This window comes from Vombatus ursinus, unplaced genomic scaffold (assembly GCF_900497805.2).
Source record: "Vombatus ursinus unplaced genomic scaffold, bare-nosed wombat genome assembly UNPS02014942.1, whole genome shotgun sequence".
Classification (NCBI taxonomy): Eukaryota; Metazoa; Chordata; class Mammalia; order Diprotodontia; family Vombatidae; genus Vombatus; species Vombatus ursinus.
In genome coordinates, this window is record NW_020954720.1 from 22,728,341 (window position 1) to 22,752,023 (window position 23,683).

A 23,683-nucleotide genomic window follows, 5' to 3' on the forward strand; every position below is an offset into this window, starting at 1 on the left:
GCAGCAGAGATTTAATATATTTTTCTTTTAAAAACCTTCAGGCTGCAGAAAGAGATATGTGATGAAAAATATTATGATTATCCATTAAAGATTTCCAGTAGTACCTGTACCAATTATTTAGATAATAATCCAGCAAGGTCAAGTATTAGTGACAGATGATGTGTATGTCATTAAGAATGATAAATATATAGTACAAACCCTTATAACAGTCATCATATCAAAGAAACCTTTAAATATGTTCCAAAAGGCATCTAAGTACTTCACATTAAATACAGAAGTGGCCATCCAAATTACATCCCATATTTGTTGCAGATTTTTTTAAAGTGCCAATCAAAGTCTAATTTTGCATTTTGTCTTTGTGTTATACTATATCAGCTGTTACAAAGCAATTTATATGTATATATTTTTTAACCACAGTAGTTTGGCCTGGTGATGAATAGTGCCATATCAAAGCTGGTAGTCAGCCTTATTTGTGTAATTAGAGACCTGTGCATCTTTTAGTATGAATCTAAACATTCATTGCTCCAATTTAAACCAGAAAAAGCTGTGAAATGTGATAGCTTTGCTGAAGCACACTCTACTTTTTCCATCTTCCTTTCATGGAAAATGTTTTAGTTTTTGTCAATTACCATCAAAACAACAACTGCAAAGCTGATTTGCCAATTTTATCTAATGTCAAAAATGAGTTAATCTTGCTTTTATCCAAGCCACTTCAATCAAATAACCATAGAGATCTGATCACCTCAAAAGTGTGTGTGTGTATGTGTGTGTATTTGTGTGTGTGAGTATATGTGTGTGTGTGTGTGTGTGTGTGTGTGTGTGTGTGTTATTTTGCTCTTGAGCAAGGGTGAGAAATCTGAGTATCATTTGCAAGGCTCAAGATTATGCTTAGGACATAACTTGCAGAATAAAGATCATTTCCTTCCATATCCAAATAACATAAAGTAGAGAGCTCAAGTCCTGTATTTATGGGGTAAAAACAGTCCTTTTTCCAAAGAGTGTCCTGAAAGGGAAAACAAATAGATAATATTTAATAACTTTTTGGGTAACATGTTATGCTATACTGGCTCATATGGTTTTTGGAATTTTAAATATCATCCTTTGAACCAGTTTAATTCACTTGCTAAGTGTTCATTGGTGGCATCCCTCGGTTGGGTCTTGGGTGGTCTCTGTGACCTCTAGGGATTTCCTGTCATCTGCTCTGCCTGATCCTTTCTCGAAATTTTGTTGCTGTCCATCCTACTGGTAATTGGAGAAGTATCATGGACCAATGAGCTGGAATTGTATGTTACTGCTATTTGGAGTGTTAGAAAACAAAGAGCAGTAGCCATCATAGCCTCCTTTAAATCCATTGTCAGGACCCCTATATCCATTCATTAAGCCTGTAGTGCCACAAGGCCTTCCAGGTGACATTCCTTGGCTACAGTGTTCAACTGTGGAGGTTGCTGGTGGTTAACTGCCACCTGGTCCTGGGAACCATGGTGGGTACCAACCATGGACTGACGCTGCCCTTGCTAAAGATTTGTTTGCTCTGCTTGATGACACTGATTGGAAAATCTCTGGTTGTAACTAGCTTGGTACCGATTTTGTTACTTTAAAGTCTCTGGCTCGTTAACAGGAGGAATGGGGCATTCATATTGAATACAATTTGCATAGACTAGAATGGAACGGCATTGACATTGATGGTACCGGCTTGAAATTATGGTAAATGGGCTGGGATATTGTGTATCCCTCACTAGTCAAAGAAACCAAAGATACCTGTGTAGCTTCTGGCTGTATTGGAACTGGATTAGGCTAAGCAAGTCTAGATTCATTGTTAATTGGAGAGAAGACAAGCTGAGGCATGTCCACTTTCTTGAATGGATTCATAGGCCCGTGCAGACACAATCACAGGATCAAGTGTTTGGCTTTCAAATCTAGCACAGAATACTGTATAAAATTGTATGGAGCCTGCATTTGTCCCCCGAGGTCTTGCACTCATTTGCCTTCTCACAAGAGGATTGGCCTTAACTACCAGAGCCAAAGAGTAGGCCCCTGGCACAGAAGGGGATGTGTCCTGTGGCTGCTGCTGAAGTGAATTTACCACCTCAACTGTCCATTCATCTACCTGTTCCTTTTCTATTTATATACTCTGTTGACTGAACTTCATTTTGTTCAGCATATTCTTCTGCCTGCTCAACTTCAGCTTCTGCTGCCTAGTCTTCCCTTGCTGGAACAGCAGCAGTCTCTTCATCCTCACACAAGCCATTTGGGTGGTTGTGGGTGCTATCAAAGTAACTGGCAAGAAAAATGAGTTCAACCAGATCCTTTAGGACTTTGTAGATTGTTCCACATGCTGTTTTTTTTTTTCTTTTCCCTTCAACAGGTGCCATACATGAATTATTCATACTGTTCATCCAGCCTCTTCCTCATGTCCTATTCAGGTTGTACTAGCTTGTAGAAGTCATCCAGAACTGACATTTCATTTTCGCTTAATATGGGCACACCATTGACATCTTGCTTCAGGTTGCTGTGGACTTCATCATTGCCTAACTTGTCCAGAACAAACTACAGCTAAAGGAAAGTCTTTAAATGCTTTTGTTCTGCAGTCTCTCAGGTGAGCTGTTCTCGCTGGGCTGTCTTTTTTTTTTTTTATTATTGTTTTCTGAATATCTCGGCTCAGGGAAGTGAAACTCTGCTGCAGCTCTTTTGGAAAATACAAGTTATTTGTTGTACTTAGACACTGCATCCGGTTGATCTTGACTAAATCTTTCCCCTTTGTTCATTCGATCCTGGTAGCAGTCAAGTTTGACCTTTTTTTCCTTTCTAGGTTGTGGAGCTTCTGGTTGATCATGCCCAGAATCTGCTTCTTGGCCTTGGTCTGCACCAGGCTGGTGCCAGCACTGCCTTAGAAGCCTAACAGGGGCCCAGATGCCTTGCTTCTCCTGGTGGTGTTGGTAGCCGATGACATCTTCAACATTGAGAGGGGTGAGAAGACAAGAAGGCTGGGTAGGAGGGAAAGCAAGAGAGCCAGTGACTATAGGGTGGATAGGGACAGGCTCTGAAAAAAATGCAACTTGTTGGGGAGGGAGCCCAACCTACTTGGGGAACTGGTGATGACACAATTCATGTTTTTCTTTTATATTTTGGATGTAGGAGTTTTGACTTTGTTGTCTTCTGAGTGTGTTTTTTGCTCATCTCTCTCACCATAGTAACTTTGTATAGTCAGGATACTTATCTGCTGTTTGCTCCTTTATTCATAACCTATTTATTGACTTTTAACTCTATGATAAAGTTAAATTCCCAAGGGGAGAGGCCAATGCCCTAAGCTTCAGTTTTTTTTTTTGTAGTCTTTTTCCAACATAATTTTGGGGACAAATAGTATTTTTGGTTCTTCCAAAAAGGTCTAATCTAGGGAGAAATGTATTTACTACTCTCCTGTCCTGTGCTCTGGTCTGTGAGCAACCAAAAACACTATTTTCTGCCCTGGAACTGTGACCAGGGTCCCAGTTGTCCTGTGGCCACAAGCTCTGGTGGTCTAGTGCTCTTTCTCAACCTGTGACTGAGACCCATGACTGCAATTCAGATCCATGTATGGGCAATACAACAGAGTCCTACCCCCAGTGTCACCACAAGGTACCCCTTTAATCTACTTTGGACCAGTTTTCTGATACCCTTACCATATATGGGCTGAGATATCTCGAAATCACCACTACTGTCCCTGATTCAGGCACCCATAAAAGCCGACTGCCAGTTTGCTGGAGTATGGTCTGTGCTGAAATGGGCTCCACTTTCTTTTATTATTATTTTTTAAGAGGTAAATCAATTAATTTATTTATTTTTAGTTTTCAACATTCACTTCCAAAAGATGAGTTCCAAATTTTCCTCCCATCTCATCCCTTCCCCCACCCCAAAGTGGCATGCATTCTAAATACCGCTTCCCCTAATCTGCCCTACCTTCTATCTCCCCCTTTCTCCTATCTCCTTTGCCCTCTGGAATATTATATTCCAAGCCCTCTGATCCCTTAATGTAAAAACTGCTAAATCTTGTGTTATCCTGATTGTGTTTCCACAGTACTTGAATTGTTTCTTTCTGGCTGCTTGCAATATTTTTTTATTGTGAAATCTATGCCAACAGTGCTCTTCATAATTGTGGCCACTCCAAAAAAGGTGTATCTCGCTTCAATAAACTGACTTTCATTTGCCAGTCTTGTTTCACTCAGGGATGCTATTTGGATCTGATACCTGCTGTGTTCCTCTACAACTAGAGATGTTCATCTTTCATGTCTACTGGATTTCATGTTGTTTATAAGCATGTGCACATTCCATGCACTGATGATGAGTAGAATTACTTCCAGAAAAGTGTTTATAAATTTTGAAAGTGTGTGTGTGTGTGTGTGTGAGTATGCATGTCTTTCAACCACAGGGTGAAATCCCTACCTACCAAGGCAAGCAGGTAAGGGTTGGGTGAAGCAGACAATTTTTAAGTCACCTTTTCCAGCCCCTTCCTCATACCAAGAATTGAGCAGTTCAGTCATTTAAAAAGACTGCTCAGACACCCAGGGGGCTGCCAAATTTCACTTCAATCCAGTGAGAAGATGACCATATGACCTGAGCTACAAGTTGTGAATACAGGGTTGTGACTATACTGGCCAGTGTATCCACACCTACTATTTTGTCACTTGCGTGTTGCCACAGAAATTTGAGGCAGGTAAAAAGAATAAAATGGTGTAGGTGATATCTTCTCGCTCACATACAAATTGGATCTAAGTGAGACAGAGTTGTATGAAGTCATTGGCCACCCTCTCTATTCCAGAGTCTTCAAAATCTATTGGCAAGACAAAACTCAAGATGACTAGTGATGACTCTGGATGCAGTGGATGACTTTGGTGTCTGTTGTCTAACCAAATTCTAAGCATTCCACAGAACTTGCTTCTACGCCTTCATGGCCACTGGAAAAATTTGTCCTCATCTGCCCATTCCTCTAGCAGAAGTCTTCACATGCTTGGGGTAAACACCCCACCCTAAATTGTTTATGGATTTAAGACCCATCAGTTACCCCGAAATTGATTTAGCCTATCAGCTAAAATGGTTTATAGCATATGGCTGCTGTCCATACTACAGTTTTTTGGATCCACAGATAAGAGTTTGGTGAATCAGGTGAACTCCAGAAGTGGGAAGCACCCCTGAAAAGGGCTCAGCAGCCCTAACACCAGAGATACTAGTTTTCATTGAACACCTTACACCTTACTTGTAGGAAAAAATGGGTTAATAAATTATACAGGAGTAAAAGAAGGTAAACACAGTACCTTGGGACCTTTCTCAGGAGATTTTCCTAAGACATTTTTAGAATCAATTAAAGTGCCTTTGGGACCAATTGCATCATTTATGATGAAGGTGAATAGTTATTGCCATTGAGGGTTAAATTAATTGTAACAATTTTGTCTTTACTAATACGATTAACACTGATAAAATAAGTTTCACAGATACCAAGGAAATCAGTCCCTCTTCTACTGTCACTCTAAGGTCACTTATACTCTTAGAGAGAAGCTGTATGACTTGTCAGGTCATTTTGAGCATCCCCCTGCTGTTTCATATAGTGATAGTCACATTATTGCCAATCTTTTCCTGTGAGATGCCTATTTATATTAAAAAAAAGTGTGGCTTTCATGTCAGAGTATTTAAAGGAAATGCTTTGATTTGGAAGTCATAGATTAAGAAAAGGGACAATTGTTGGGACATTATAGACATTTTTAAATAATTAAGAAAATATTAAAATATTTTGTTGCAATGAAATAGATGCTTCCTAACAAACACAAACTTGTTAGTGACACCGTATATGACATTCACTTTTTTAAGATTTTGAGTTCTAATTTTTTACTCTCTTCATCCCTTCCTTTCCCCATCCCCAAGATAGCAAGCAATGAGATAAAGGTTATACATGTACAATAATATTAAACATATTTCCACATTAGTCATGTTGTGAAAGAAGAATTTTTTAAAAAAGGAAAAATTACAAGAAAGAAAAAAAGTGAAAATAATATACTTCGATCTGCATTCAGACTACATAGTTCTTTCTGTGGATGTAGATAGCATTTTCCATCATAAGGCTTTCGGAATTGTCTAAGGGATCATTTATTCCTGGGAACAGATAAGCCTACCAAAGTTGATCATCACACAATGTTGCTATTACTGTGTAGAATGTTCTCCTAGTCTGCTCACTTTACTCATTATCCATTCATGTAAGTCTTTCCAGGATTTTATGAAGTCCATCTGCTCATCATTTCTTATAACACAATAGTATTCCATTACATTCATATTCAACAACTTGTTCAGCCTGTCCCCAGTTGATGGACATTCCCTCAATTTCCAGTTTTTTGCCACCACAAAAAAGAACTGCTATGAATATTTTTGTGAATGTGGGTCCTTTACCCTTCTATATGATCTCTTTGGGATAAAGACCTGGAAGTGGTATTGTTGGATCAAAGTGTAGACACAGTTTTATAGCCCTTTAGGCATAATTTCAAATTGTTCTCTAGAGTGGTTAGATCAGTTCACAACTCCACTAAGAATGCATTGGTGTTCCAATTTTCCCATGTCTTCTCCAACATTTATCATTATCCTTTTGTGTCATATTAGCCAGTCTGATAAGTGAGGTGGAACCTCAGAGTTGTTTTAATGTGAATTTCTCTAATCAACAATGATGCAGAGCATTTTTTTATATGACTGTAGACAACTGCAATTTCTTCATCTGAAAACTTCCAGTTTATATCCTTTGAAAATTTGTCAATTGGGAAATGACTTATATTCTAATAAATTTGACTCAGTTCTCTATGTATTTTAGAAAGGAAGCCATTATCAGAAACATGGGTTGTAAAAAATAATTTCCCAGCTTTCTGCTTCCCTTTTAATCTTCATGGCTTTGGCTTTGTGCAAAAAAAGTAATCAAAATTTAATATAATAAAAATTCCCTATTTTATGTTTCATAATGTTCTTTATCTCTTGTTTGGTCACAAATACTTGGCTTCTCCATAGATCTGACAGGTAAACTGTTCCTTGCTCTTCTAATTTCCTTATGGTATCAACTTTATGACTAAATCATGTGCCCATTTTGACCTTATCTTGGTATGTGGTGTAAGATATTGATCTATGCCCTCTTTCTGCCTTACTATTTTCCAGTTTTGCCAGCATTTTTTTGTCATATAGTAAGTTCTTATCCCAGAGGTTGTAGTCTTTGGGTTTATCAAATTGTATATTACTGTAGTCATTGACTATTGTGGCTTATCTACCTAACCTATTCAAGTGATCTACCATGCTATTTCTTAACCAGTACAAATAGTTTTGATGATTCCTGTTTTATAACACAATTTTAGACTTGGTATTGCTAGGCCACCTTCCTTTAATATTTTTTTCATTAATTCCTTTGATATTCTTGATATTTTGTTCTTTCAGATGAATGTTTTTATGATTCTTTCCTAGCTCAATAAAATATTTTTGGTAGTTTGATTGGTATGGCACTGGATAGGTAAATTAAAGTGTCATTTTTGTTATATTAACTTGACTAACTTGAGTATTACATTAGCTTGACCTCACCATGACCTAACCATTAAATTTTGATTACTTTTTTTGCACAAAGCCAATGCAATGAAGATTAGAAGGAAAACAGAAAATTATTTTTCTAGTTATTTAGGTCTGAATATATATATATATATATACATATGCATTTTATATATATAAATATGAGTATGTGTGTATATATACATATATATAAATGTGTATATATACATATATATGTGTGTATGTGTATATATATATATATATATATAATTACAGTTATTTTAAATGGAGCTTCTCTTTCTATTTCCTGCTGCTGGGCTTTGTCAATAATATATAGAAATGCTTATGATTTATGTGGATTTATTTTATATGACTTAATTATGCTAAAATTATTAATTATTTCATGTAGTTTTTTAATCGATTCTTTAGGATTTTCTAAGTATACCATTCTAAGTACATCATCTTGAAAGAGTGGTATTTTTTGTTTTCTCATTGTTTATTCTAATGCCTTCAATTTCTTTTTCTTCTCTTATTGCTAAAGCTAACATTTCTAGTACAATATTGAATAATGGCCATGATAATGAACATCCTTATTTCATACTTGATCTTGGGGAAGCTTCTAGCTTTTACCCATTACATATAATGTTTGCTGATGATTTTATTCAGATACTACTTCTCATTTTAAGGAAAGTTCCATTTGTTCCTATGTTCTCTAGAGTTTTTAATAGGAATGGGTATTGTATTTTGTCAAAAACTTTTCTGTTTCTATGGAGATAATCATATAATTTATTTTAATTTTGTTATTAATATGGTTAGTTACACTAGTAGTTTTCTTAATATTGAACCAGTCCTACATTCCTGGTAAATATCCCACCTGGTCATTATATATTTTCCTGTAATAAATTGTTATAATCTCTTTGCTAATATATTATTTAATATTTTGCATCAATATTCATTAAGGGAATTGGTCTATAATTGTCTTTTTCTGTTTTGACTTTTCATGGTTTAGGTTATCAGCACCATATTTGTTCATAAAACAGAATTTTATAGATCTCCTTCCTCACCTATTTTTCCAAATAGTTTATATGATATTGGAATTATTGTTTTTTAAATATTTAGTAGAATTCACTTGTAAATCCATTTGACCCTGGCAATATTTTCTCAGTGAATTCACTGATGGCTTGTTCAATTTCTTTTTCTTAAATGGGGTTATTTAAGTATGTTATTTCTTCTTCTGTTAATCCAGGCAATTTGTATTTTTGTAAGTATTTATTCATTTCACTTAGATTGGCAGATTTGGCATACAGTTGGGCAAAATAGCTCCTAATTATTGTTTTAATTTCATCTTCATTGGGGGTGAATTCACCCTTGTCATTTTTGATACTGTTAATTTAGTTTTCTTTTTTTCTTTTCTTGAAATAAAATTAACCAGAAGTTTATGTATTTTACATCTTTTAAAAATTAAACCAGCTCTTAGTTATGTTTATTAATTCAATAGTTTCCCTACTTTCAGCTTTATTAACCATTCCTTCAATTTTCAGAATTTCTAACTTGATATTTAATTTGGAATTTTTCGTTTGTTCTTTTTCTAGCTTTTTTAGTTGCATGTGCAATTCATTGATCTCCTCTTTCTCCATTTTATTCATGTAAACATTTAGAGATATAAAATTTCCCCTAAGAACTGCTTTGGCCAAATCCCAAAAATTTTAATATGTTTTCTCATTATTATCATTCTCTTTCTTTTTCTTTTAATGTCATTCTCTTTCAAGGAATTATTATTTCTATGATTTGATTTTTACTCACTTTCTTAAGGATTAGATTATTTAGTTTCTAATTAATTTTTAGTCTGTCTTTTCATGGCCCTTTATTATATGTAATTTTTTTTTTGTTTCAGGACCTGAAAAGGATGAAATTAGTATTTCTGCCTTTCTCCATTGGATTGTGAGGTTTTTATGCCCTAATACATGGTCAAGTTTTGTGTAGGTGTGATGTAGTGTAGAGAAAAAGGTATACTCCTTTCTATCCCCATTCAGTTTTCTCTAGTCATCATATCTAACTTTTCTAAAATGTTATTCACCTCCTTAAGTTCTTCCCTGTTTATTTTGTGGTTAGATTTATCTAGTTCTGAGAGGGGGAGGTTGAGGCTCCCCAATAGTATAATATTGCTGTCTGTTTCTTTTGATAACTCCCTGTACTTCTCCTCTAAGAATTTGGATGCCATACCACTTGGTTCATATATTTAATATTGATATTACTTCATTGTTATGGTACCTTTTAACAAGATGTCATTTCCTTCTTTATCTTTTTTAATTAGATCTATTTTTGTTTTTTCTTTTTCTAAGATCAGGATAGCTACCCCTGCTTTTTATTTTATTTTATTTTATTTTATTTTACTTTAGCTTAAGCATAATACATTCTGCTCCAGCCTTTTATCTTTGTTCTATGTGTATCCCTCTGCATCAAATATGTTTCTTTTAAACAACATGTTGTAGGATTATGATTTTTAATCTACTCTATCTCCATTTACTCATTTAAGGTTATGATTACTATGTATTTTTCTCCATTCTACTCCCCCCATTTATACTTTTTTTCCTCTCCTTTTCCCCTGTCCCTCCTTGTCAATGTTTTTCTTCTGACCACCACCTACTCTGCCCTGCCTTCTATGAGTTCCCTTCCCTTTTCTTTTCCCTTTTCCCCTACTACTTCTTCCCTCCCTCTTTCTCTCCTTTCTAAACACCTTCCCTCTCTTTTCTTTCCCCTTTGTCTTCCTACTTCCCTATAGGGTAGGATAAAATTCTACACCCAACTGAGTGTGTATGTTATTCTAACTTTGAGCCAAATCAGATGAGACTAAGGTTCAAACAATGGTCAGTCCCCTCCCTTCTTTCCCTCTGTAATAGTGCTTTTGTGCCTCTTCATGTGACATAATTCACCCTATTTTGCCTCTCCTATCCTCTTCTCCCAGGACAATTCTTTTTTCACCCTTTAAATTTCTTATATCATCACATCAAAGTCCACTTATACCCACACATATTTAACTATATCCTCCTTTTAACTGCTTTACTAAAGAACAGTTTACAAGAGTTAAAAATATTATCTTCCTGTATAGGGATGTAAACAATTTTACCTTATTGGATAATGTTTTTTCCATCTTCGTTACCTTTTTATGCTTCTCTTGAATTGTGTATTTGAATATCGATTTTTCTGTTCAGCTCTGGTGCTTTTATCAGAAATATTTGAAAGTCCCTAATTCATTGAATGTCCATCTTTTTCCCCTGAAAGTGTATGGTCAATTTTTCTGGGTATTTGGTTCTTGGTTTTAATCCAAGCTCCCTAGACTTATGGTATTTCGTATTCCAAGCCCACCAAACCTTTAAAGCAGAAGCTGCTAAGTACTGTGCCATGCTGACTGTTGCTCCATGATATTTGAATTATTTCTGACTACTGGAATTATTTTCCTGACTTGAAATTCTGCAACTTGGCTATAATGTTCCTTGGAGTTTTCCTTTTGGGATCTCTTTCAGGAGGTGATTGCTTGGTTCTGGGACATCAGGACAGTTTTCCTTGATAATTTCTTTTCTTTTCTTTTCTTTTTTTTACATTCCTATTAAACATATTTTCACATTAGTGAGGTTGTAAGGAAGAGTTTGAACCAATAGGAGGAAGCTCCAGAAAGAGGAAACAAAACAAAACAGACGAAAAAAATAGCAAATAGTATGCTTCAATCTGCATTCAAACTCCATAGTTCTTTCTTTGGTTGTGGATAGCATTTTCCATCATGAGACCTTTGGAGACGTCTTAGAACTTTGCATTGCTGAGAAAGGCTAAGTCTATCAACTTTAGTCACACATCTCTCAAGTGGCTGTTACTCTGTACAACATTCTCCAGGTTCTGCTCACTTCACTCAGCATTGGTCCATGCAAGTCTTTCCAGGTTTTTATGAAGTTGGCCTGCTCATCCTCTCTTATAGCCCAATAATATTCCATGACATTCATATACCATATCTTGTACAGCTATTCCCCAACTGATGGACATCCCCTCAATTTCCAATTTTTTGCCACCACAAAAAGAGCTGTGATACATATTTTTGTACATGTGGGTCCTTTTCCCACTTATATACTGTCTTTGGAATACAGTCCTAGAAGTGTCCTTGATAATTTCTTGGAAAATGATATGCACACTCTTTATTTTGTTTGTTTCTTTGATTTTGTTTTGTTTTTTGTTTGTCAAGTCTTTGAGGTAGTCCAATGATTCTTTTTATTTTTTTTTACCTTTTAATATTTATTTATTTATTTTAGTTTTCAACATTCACTTCCACAAGATTTTGAGTTCCAAAATTTCTATCCATTTTTTCCCTCCCCCCAAACTTCCACTTCTTCTAATCTGCCCTTCATTTTATTGCCCCCTTCTCTTATCCCCTTCCCCTTCTATTTTCCTGTAAGGCAGGATAGATTTCTATATCCCATTGTTGTATATCTTATTTCACAGTTGCATGTGAAAATAATTTTTAACATTTGTTTTTAAAACTTTGGGTTACAAATTTTTTCCCTTCCTCCCTCCCCACGCACCTTTATTGAGAAGGCAAGGAACTCGATACAGGTTATACATGTGTATTCATGCAAAACAATTCCATAGCAGTCATGTAGTGGGAAACTAACTATATTTCCCTTCATCCTAAACTGTCCTCCATTTATTCTATTCTCTCTTTTGACCCTGTCCCTCCTCAGAAGTGTTTGCTTCTGATTATCCCCTCCCCCAATCTGCTCTCTCCTTTATGATCCTCCTGCACTCTTATACCCTTCCCCCTATTTTCTTGTAGGGTAAGATAGATTTCCATACCCAACTGAGTATGTATAGTATTCCCTCCTTAATCCAAATCCAATGAGAATAAGATTCATTCATTCCTTCTCACCTTCCCCCACTTCCCTTCCACTGTAGAAGCCTTTTCTTGTCTGTTTTATGTGAGATAATTTACCCCATTCTACTTCTCCCTTTCTCCTTCTCCCAGTAAAATCTTCTCTTACCCCTTAATTTTATTTTTTAGATATCACCCCTTCATCTTCAACTCACCCTGTGTCCTCTATCTATCCATACATCCATCTAACTATGTATCTATGTATCTATGTATCTATCTATCTATCTATACATATAATTTTTCCCCTCCAACTACCCTAATACTGACAAAGTCTCATGAGTTACAAATATCATCTTTCCAAGCAGGAATGTAAACAGTTCAATCTTAATAAGTCCCTTATGATTTCTCTTTCCTGTTTACCTCTTCATGATTTTCTTGAGTGTTTTATTTAAAAGTCAAAATTTTTATTCACTTGTGATCTTTTCAACAAGAATGATTGAAAGTGCTCTATTTCACTAAACGTCTATTTTTCCCCCTGAAGAATTATACTCACTTTTTCTGGGTAGGTGATTCTTGATTGTAATCCTATCTCTTTTGACCTTTGGTATATTATATTCCAAGCCTTCTGGTTGCTTAATGTAGAAGCTGCTTAATCTTGTGCTATCCTTATTGTGTTTCCACAATACTTGAATTGTTTCTTTCTGGCTTCCTGCAATATTTTCTCCTTGACTTGGGAACTCTGGAATTTGGCTACAATATTCCTAGGAGTTTTTGTTTGGGGATCTCTTTCAGGAGGTGATTGGTGAATTCTTTCCATTTATATTTTACCCTCTGGTTCTATAGTATCAGGGCAGTTTTCCTTGATAATTTCTTGAAAGATGATGTCTAGGCTCTTTTTTTGATCATGGCTTTCAGATAGTCCAATAATTTTTAAATTCTATCTCCTGGAACTATTTTCCAGGTCAGTTGTTTTCCCAATGAGATATTTCACATTGTCTTTTATTTTTTCATTCTTTAGGTTTTGTTTTACAAAAGCATTCTTTTTGGTTTTGTGTGCTGGTGGCTTACTCACTCCTCTTTGGTAGCCTGGCCTAGTTGTGCTTGTTGCTGCCTGGTTCCCAGGGCTGGCAATTTGCCTTTTGGCAGGAGGTCTCATGGCTTCCCTGCTGTGCCTCTGGCCTGCTGAGCCAGACCAAGGGGCCTCTGTTGCTGAATTGTGCTGTGGCTACGAGCCTCCCACTAACTTGCTGGGACACAATCTGTGCTGGGCTGGACTTCCTTTTTTCCCAACTGAGACATGCCTTTCTTGATGTACTTCTAGTTCATCTTAAGGTGAAAAAGTGTTTCACTCTGTCTTTTTGTAGGTTCTGTCACTCTAGAATCTCTTTAGAGGCTTGATTTAATGCTGTTTCTGAGGAAAACTAGGGAGAGACCTGGCAACTTCCTGACTTCTCTCTGCCATCTTGCCCCACCCTTTTTTTTGTGGTTTACAAAGTTTATTCATAGGTCAGGTGTTTATTATGCATTTAGTCATTTGTTGCCAACATGGACCTTTTTCTTTTGTCGTGAGTTTTGTTTCCTCTTGTTGCTGTCTTTATTCACATTGTTATATTCGTTGATTATATTTTCTTTGTGCTCTGCTTTCTTTACTCTGCATTACTTCACAATGTTTGACATATCTTCCTTTCTTGAAACATTTTCATTCAATTCTCCCATTATTTCTTTGAATTCTCAATAATAAAATGAAATATTTTTCAAAACAATTCATTTATCATAATTTTCTCAGTTCTTTTCAAATCATTGACATATAGTTCTTTAAGCCTTTTTTGTAATTATAAATATTGTTAAAATGAATTTATTGTTCATAAGAGTCTTTGCTTATTGTAATTAATTTCATTGTAAGATAAATCCCTTAATGTGATCTCTGGTCAACTTTAGGAACAATTTAGCAAATGTCTGAATATTTACAAGCTATTTTCCAAGTGATATAACAACTTTTGGGTTTTCCAAGTCAATTAGTGTATCTTTATTGCCAATTACCCTTAAGTATTGAAATTTCCATGTTTGGCCAATTTAATGGATTTGGTTTAATCCTTCATAAGGTTTTTCAATTCACATTTTTTTCATGATTTTGAAAAAAAAATTTCATTTAGTTGTGTATTTTTTCTTCTTTCAAACCCTTTCATACATTTAAATGACTTATTTACTGAGAAATAAGTTTAAATCCTATATATTTGTGTCAATTACCTATTTAAATTGAATGTCAGCAATTTATCTGAAATCTTCTATGAAACATTTTATTAATCATAATCTGTGCCTGTCCAAACCGCGCACACTCTTTCAACCAATTCAGCCAACCAGGGTCATACTCACCGTATCATTGGAGGCCACCCGGGTAACACCAGAAACGAGCCAATTGGGGGGGTGCAAAAACCTGAACTTTATTCAATAATCATCACAGCAAGGCACACGCGGGCAGGAACAAAAGCCGACTCCCCACCCCCCTGCAGCTCTTTTTAGTACCTTCTTCGTCCCTCCTCCTCAGCCCGCCCATAGTGACTCGTGGAGGATCAAATATCAAAAAAGGGATGTCCAGCTGGTGTCCAGACAAAGGGAGCATACGTGGCACAGGAAGTGGGTCCCAGAGATTTGGAAGGAGGCGTGAGGGATTAGTGCATAGACAACGGAGAGTACACGTGACGCAGGAAGTCGGGTCCAGATACCGGGGTCGGTATGTCTGGGGTCGGTGCTACACCTAGTGAGCATATGTGACTCAGGAAGTCAGGTCCAGATACTGGGGGGAGGTGTCTGGGGTAGGCGTAGTACCTAAAGAAGGAGGCTAGACAGAGAGTGTTCGCTCTCTGCGGTCCCCCTCCAAGCGGCACAGTCCTTGCCTAGGGAACGCACGCTCTGGCCACTTCCCTGTACCCCGCTTCCTCCCCTGCCTGTCACAGCTCCATCCAGCACCGCTCCAGTCTCGGGATCGTGAGCTCCGGTTACCTCTCTGACCCCAGATCTCATCCCAGTACGCTACAACTCTGCCCAGCACCGCCTCTGCCTGGGGAGCAAGAACTCCAGTTACTTTCTGGTACCCAGTTTCTGTCCCACGTTGGCACAACCCCCATCTGGCAGTAGCTGGCATCAAATAGTCCCTCACAATAATCCCTTATCCAAATTTTATCTGTTTATTTTGTTTGATTAGGAGATTAAAATTTATATAATTTAAATTTTATTTTACCATTTATGATTGTCTTTATATCAAATCAAGAAATATTTTAACTGTTTAGAGAGTCACATTAAAGGATGGATACAAATGTACTTAAAATTACTAAAGTTAAGGCATTTATTAGTTTATATTCTTACATTTTGAAGTTAATAATCAGTTTGGGTGAAAGGACAAAGTATAACATATTTTTTTAAGAAAGGATAAAAGAACAAATACAAAAAGTAAATGTAAAGCCATCTCCTCCGAACAATCTTGCATTCCTGTTGGAAATGTTTATCTGGCTCAATGAAAGAGTATAACACCAAATGAGGGAGCAAACTCAGAAACCAGAAGAGTTGATTTATGTGGGTGAATAGAAAAGTGAGCCTGCACCCATTGAAAAGGGTGTATTTACCAATAGTGGCGTTTTCACAGGCTGATATCCCTAAGCATAACACTGGCAGCATTTTGTCCATTATTGAAATGTTTAATCTTAGGTTATAGGGCCTATCTCATCTCACCATCAAAAGAGCAGAAGAGATCTTTGGACAATCAAGACAATTGGAAGTATGTTAAGAGAGTTGTTTCAAAGCTACCAGTTTCTCATGGAATGGCCACATCATGTTTTGTATTCAGTGGTTTTGGCACTTGTCAGCCTGGTAAACATTTTTCTCTGATTTAATAGGGGAATGTGGTAATAAACATATCTAGAATTCTGTGTGGAAGGAAGAATCCTACACCTTTCCCAGGGTTCTTGTGAACCAAGAAGAGCTTAATTTTTAAACCATAGTGGTTGGGAGGACCAGAATGTGTTAAGGGCTAGAGAAGTTCGCATGTTTGTACAGCACTGACCAGAATTACCTTGCTCATAATTCAATTGGCTCAATTTCTATTGAATATGGTAGTGATGAGAAAAAGAAAAATCCCACAGTACAAAGTATTTCAATTCAGGCTTCCAATTGGGATGGAGAGATTCTGCAGAAGAAACTTTTTTTTTAACTTTTTAGTTAAACCAGAAAAGCTAGCATTTTATACATCTTAATCAAGCTCTATATTTACAAAGCAGATATCATTACAATTACCTAACTTATCCAAAGAAAATCACTCAAAAGAAGATAAAGACAATATTGGACTAAGACTATACTAAAATTCCTTTCTCTTGTAGGGTCATCAAGCCAAAAGCAAGCATTAGCTGAACACCTTTTCCAATATCAAGGACTGGCATTTTACGTGCTAGCTATTCCTTTCTGGCCCTTCAGTTCCCCCCAAATACACACATGTACACACACACACACACACACACACACACACACACACACACACATACACACACACACCCACACCCACACACCCCAGAATATGTTGAGACCTAGGTAGGTTCATGTGGAACAATTGATTGGATTTAGAGGATCTTGTCTGAATTATTATTATGCCATCTGCATTACTTTGGGCAAGTAAGTCATGTATACCCTTTGGGCCTCATAGTTAAATGAGCAAGTTGGATGAGATAATGCCAAGGGCTCCTCCTAGCTTGAAATCTATGATCCTATGACACTAAAAAGGAGGTGTTGTTTGTCCTTCATTTTTGAAGAGGAGCAATGACATCATGGGTGAAAAAAAGAAGATAAAGTCTCAGAATAGTGGTGCCATCAACACAGTTGGGAGAATTGTTTGTTAAGGAGAAAGAAGTCAGGAAGGGGCCTAGGTAGTATCTTGCCCAATAAAAAATGGCATTTCCTACAATATTCTCAAAAAAAGCAGAACTTTGGGTTACCCATCTAGGGAAAGATTCAATGTGATATGCTGTGTGAAATCATGTTAATTTCTAATGGAGATTTCACACTGCTCTTTGGGGTAAGTAAAGGCAATAACAATTACAGTTGGACCTGCCGGAAGGCTGATCATATTCCTATCCCCATTCAACCATTTGAATTAACAGTGTGCTAGAGAAACTTTTTTCAATTAGTCATTTATCAATACTTAGCTATGACATTTCTTAGCAACTAGGTGTCACAGTAGATAGAGTGCTGGGTTTGGAGTCAATAAGACTGGTGTTCCTAAGTTCAAATCTGGCCTCAGACACTTATTAGCTGTGTGACCCTGGGCAAGTCACTTCACCCTGTTTGCCTTAGTTTCTTCATTTGTAAAATAATCTGAAGAAGGAAACAACAAACCACTACAGTATCTTTGCAAAAAAAAACAAAAAACAAATGAGGTCACAAATAGTTGGACACAATCAAAACACGACAAAACAACAATAATGACATTTCAGGAAAAAGGTTACCGATGACTATCGCAGGTGGAATTAAGACAGTCCTGTTCCATTCTGGTTATTGGGATTATCATCGACACAGGAAAGATCCCTCTAAGAAGACACTTAGCATTTTTTTTTGGTAAGGCAATTGGGGTTAAATGAGTTGCCCAGGGTCACACAGCTAGTAAGTTTCAAGTGTCTGAGGCCATTTAAACTCAGGTCCTCTTGACTCCAAGGCTGGAGCTCTATCAACTGTGCCACCTAGCTGTCCAGCACTTAGCAATTTTTGAAAAACCTGCAATAAAATTGCAGGTGATCTAAATGTACCTATGGCCATGTGACCTTTGGATCAAAAGTATTAACTGAGAGAGGCAAGCCTGTGGAATTTGTCTTTCCTTTTTTTTTTTTTGTACTAATTGGGAAAAGATGAAGGCCCTAATTCTGCAGTGATTACATCTTATTTCCAGACATACTGACTTATGACTGACCTTGGCACTTGTCTCATAGTCAGTTTGTGATGACTAGATAATCAGATATAATCTAGACTATAATCTTTCCACTCCTTCTCTCCCTTAGATAAAAGATTTGAGGATAGCCTGTCTTTCTTTTAACATCATTGTTTGCTGACCATGCATTTCCTGGATGATCTTAACAATCATTATATTTTTTGAGAGATTTTAAGGTTTCTCTTGCTATATCAAAAGTAAAGTTCCATGTGATTTACATAAAACTGGATGAAAGCTATTAATCACACAATCATTCTACTCTCCATTGCTAGCAAGACCCAGAGGAAAAAATGCTAACTATAGATTCTTTAACTCTCAACATAACTTTAGATTGCAATGTAGTGCAGAGGATGTGACATTTGCTGATCATCAGATTTAGGCAAAAATTGGGATTTCTGTCAAAAACTTTATAACATTTTTATGTCCTTTGTGTTAGATATTTACAAAAATATCTGAAACCATTAGCAGATCTGGGCTTTCTTGATGGAAAATGATATCCAGAAGGTTACTATGTTCTTTCAGAAACTGGCAGACAGCATGGCAAAAGGCTTCAGAACAAATTGAAGGCCAATAAAACAACTTAACTGTCCAACTCTATATGGATGTGAGACACTGACCTAACAGAGATGTCACAGGTGGCTTCTTGAGTTGGTCAGTTACCTTTGTCTGCAAGGCCAAGTAAACATTGGATGATGGTGCAGTATCGCTAAGAAGGAAGTCCTGGATTGGAACCATCCATTCTATTGCTGTTGAAACTAAGCAGCATGATGCAAATCTGGTAGACTAGAAATATTCTAAGAAGAGATCCCCACAACAATGTTTAGAGGATGAAATGACATGGGATGAGCGAAAACAGGGAGAACAGGACAGATGGTCAAGAGCAGAATTAATAAATAGTGTGCCTTAGTTGTGGACTGCTGGGCAAAAAGAAAGGAGATATTTTGTTTAACCTGATGGCTACATCTTAAAGTTAACATTATCCCATGCATATGCCTCGGTATATGCAGTCCCATAGGATTTAAATACATAGTTAAACAAAAATGGTTGTTTTACTAACAAAGTAGTTTAGGTCATGTCCATTCATACTCATGCTCTGCTTAGAAGCTATAGGTCAGATATGTTGTCAGTCAATAAAAATTAAAAAAAAAATATCTATTTGAAGATGCAGAGCTGAAGTCTTATTACAATTCTTCATCCAGTTGTGATACTGACTCTGCTTCCCTAAAACCTTTCCAGAGCAGCTTGAACATTGGTAAAGGACTCTTAAAAAAAGGGCTGGAAAAGCTTTGAGTACTGGCTTAATCACCAGAAGGTCACCAAAAGTTGATGGATTTGGGGGGAGGGGCAGAGCATTCCAAGAATAATGTCAACAAAGGCCCAGAGGCTTCTGTGTTAGCACACATCTTTGAAAGTATCTAAGTAATAAGAAAATGATTTCTTTAATGCACATTAGTCTCTCACAAAGATTCAAACCTAAAAAGAATAGAGAACTTTCACAAATGTCTAATGTAAAAATATGTCTAATTCATAGTGGTGATACTTTCTCTCCAGCTCCTATCATTCTTTTTCTGTCTCTCTGATTTCCTCCCCTTCCCCAATGGGTGGAAGTTCAAGTATCCTTGATCTCAGCTAACTAGCTAGCTAGCTAGCTAGCTAGCTATCTTTCTATCAGAGGCAAACTAGGTTGTGTTTGCATAGAGAAATTGGTATGTTAGATACACTTTGAAAACTACCTGGATATGAGTTAACATGCATTTTCACTAAAATGTCTTCTTGGCCCGAATTTTTTCTATTGTCAAGAAACTACTGCTTCACATACCCCATTTCTGTGCCTTCTTTAATGTGATTTTACTCTAACAGAAACATAAGCTATTTGTCCTTTTTTACTTACAGTTTGACACAACTGAAGTAATGACTTAGATTTAAAATAACGAAGCACACTCTTCATTTTAACAAACTACTCAAGTGTAAATAAACTCTGAGTAGTTTGTCTTTTTAAAGCCTAGCAAACAAAATGAAGAAACAAACAAACAAACAAAAAATCCTTTCCAACACTGAATGCAAAACAATGTTGATGGCCTTCAGGCCACCCTCTGGGGAGGGAGCTAAAGGGATTTGGCAATTGAAATGGATTTTGTAACTTTACAAGTGAAGCTAACATGTAAAACAACACTATGCAGTAGTCCCATAATCTCAGTGGATTCATTAATTACCTTATTCTTAGCATCTAGAGTGTAATGTTTCCATTCCCACATTAGACATAAAATACCAAACTTATAAATGAACAGAAAGGAAGGAATTTAAACCACCAAGGAAAACAGTGTGTACTTTAATGGTATAAACAAAAGCAATTCAATAAATGTAACTTGTTAGCAACTTATTTAACCTGAAATCTGCTTAAACTACCTTCAAAGCAATACAATATTTACAGTAATATAAACACACTCATCCATGCAGAACAGAAAATGTCAAAGGAAAAGGCTAATAGTTTCATAGGCAACTTTAACAGAAACACTATATAATAAGCACCGTGAGGCTTGACAGTTCTAATGAGTTGGTAGGTAACCTTCAAACTGGCAAGGACATGCTAAAATAGTAGGACAATGCGTTCTGCCAGTGATTATAAAATAATATGTTGAGATAGTTTAAAGGCATACCTGATTAAAATGTTTGATCAGATCATCTCAGAAAGTAACAAATCATAGCCACAAAGGATTTCAATGTCATTAAAAAAGCCAAGCTTTGGTTTTTGAAAGTATCTAAGTAAATAAGAAAATGATTTTTTTTAGATGTACGTTTCTGTGACATCTTTTTTTGTTTATATGAAAAATACTTTAATAGTCAAAATACTGTAGGAGTCTACATTTAACTATCATTTTCTGGTACTCAAAGGAATTCCTATTTAAAAAAAAAAGAAAAAGAAAAAATAACACTAGAAAATGCAAGCAGCTCAAAGGTACGCATCATCTAGGATCCAATTTGCATTCTGAAGATCAGAAGTTGCCAAGTCATAAATAACATGACTTTTTGAAGTACAAATCATTGTCAAACCAATCTAATTTTCTACTATGACAGAGTGATGGCCTTGATTTTCTCAATCTACAATAAGTGTAATAGAGCTTGGCTCCAGTAAGTCTTTTGACTCTTTTCCTCATGGCATCCACATCAACAAGGTAAGAAAATATGGCTTAGGTCAAGCTATTGTTAGCTCAATGCACAGGTTTTTGGGGTGTGACACTCAGAGAGTGGTTATAAATGGTTTCATTTTGACCAAAATGTATGAGGGTACAGCCTTGGGAATAAATCTGGGCAAATCATATTGGGCTGGTTGGGATTTAAGTCTTCTTCGACTACTCAATCATCCTATCAATGACTAAAGGATGAAATTCATACCATATTTACTAAGCACACAAAATAACAGAATTTCAGGTTTGGAAGGGATCTGAGAAATCATGTCATCCAACCTAAGAACAAAAATGAATTCTTACTCAAACATACTGGTCAATCACCAAACTTTTTTGCTTGAAATCCTAGATGGGAGGAAGGTCCCTATGCTGCTCATTCTGTTTTTTGGAGATGTCTAATTTTTAGGAAGCTTTTCCTGATATAGAATCTAAATGACCACACTGATACTTCCATTCTACTTAATAGTATTTCTAGTACTATTGAGATAGATAGATAGATAGATAGATAGATAGTCTCTCTTCTTTCTTTCTCTTGGTAACATTATCACCTTCCAAAATTTAAATGATCATACCTATGTATATGAACCTCAAATCTATATATCTAGTCCCACCTCCTCTGAACTTCAGTCCTATATTACCAGTTACTTATTTGACATTTCAAATTGGATGGCTCAAAGACATTTTAAACACAAAATATCTGAAACAATTATTAGCTTTCCTTCTAAACTGTCTTTTTTTCCAAACTTTCTTATTTCTATCAAAGGAACCATCATTCTTCTAGTATCCCATGTTCCTAACCATAATATTTTCCTGGACTCCTCAATGTCTTTAAATCTCTATATTCAATCTGTTCCAAACCTTGTTGTTTCTCCTTTCACAACATCTTTCATATTCAGCCCCCTCAGTCTTCTCACATAGCTATCACCTTTGTTCAGGCCCCTATCACTTCTTAGACTTCCACGATAGTCACCTAACTGATCAAATTATCTCATGTCTCTCTCTTCAATCCAGTTCATAGTACTCAATGTTGCTATTGATAGAAGTGATTATTTTCTATCATGTTAATAACCAATTATTAAATTAGGATTAAGGCTTTTTCTCTTTATTTCCTCTTTCAGGGATCAGCATCTGCAAGGAAGTCAGTTTCTGAAGGATATTGCTGACAGCTGAGATTGCCCAAATCCTCTGGGAATATATTCCTTGATCTTGGGTAGGACCCCACCCAACTAGAAGACCTTCCTTCTGTTCAGAGTGTAAACAGAATATAATCTAAGTGAATTCCAGCCCTAAAGCCTTAAGTCTATGCTCTTGTAACACCCCATTGTGATTTAGGATAACCCAGCTCATGAAGGAAAAACCCAACAAGAGTGGTCTGGGTAGAGATGAATTTCTTTTTCCAGATTACTGGAGGCAACTGAGTTGGATGATTAAGCCATTTTCTCAGAAGGAGGAGCTGAAGGCTTTCAGCCCATCTCTTCTTTTGAATGTCATGCTCTCATTAATTGTTCACCAATCAGGGTTGATTTCCACCTGTCAGGGGAACTCCTTTTCCCAAAGATATTTTAGCATTTAGTTATCTCCATGGTTTTGTCTTTGGTTACAGAGAGAAACCAATGACCATCAATTTATTGAAAATAAGCTAGACTAACTAATAAATTGATTATTAATTACCCAGAAACTCTGTTTCTCAGGCTTTTCATTCATCTCACTGTAATAATTTTCCTCACCTCTGAGTCATAAAGTTCCACTAGTACCCTCCTTGAAAGACTACCATGTTTTTAACTACTTTGTATATATTTGCATTTATTAACTTTTAACATTATATTATGCTGTTTATATGTATATTTGAATATGCATATAAACATTCATTATACCTACTTGTCTACCTCATTCTAATGCATGTTCTTTGCAAATAGACATTATTTCTTCTTTTGTACTTATTTCCTTAGGACCCAGCAGAGTACCTGATACACTTTTTTTCATTATGCTCTATTTTATTAATATCATACTTGCATTTTTTTGCTGACTTGATTTTTCCATTTTTTTTAATATAATTTAATTCTGGAGTGTGAGCAGGAACCAGTTAACTACATTCATTGTCCAACCCCCATTGGTTTGAGAAAACACTCCAAATTCTTGGCA

At 36.3% G+C, this 23,683-nt stretch overlaps 1 pseudogene; it reads right to left on the reverse strand.

Annotated features, from left to right (window-relative positions):
- Positions 1-1,111: 1,111 nt before the first annotated feature.
- On the reverse strand, positions 1,112-3,552 carry LOC114029922 (annotated as a pseudogene).
- Positions 3,553-23,683: the final 20,131 nt, after the last annotated feature.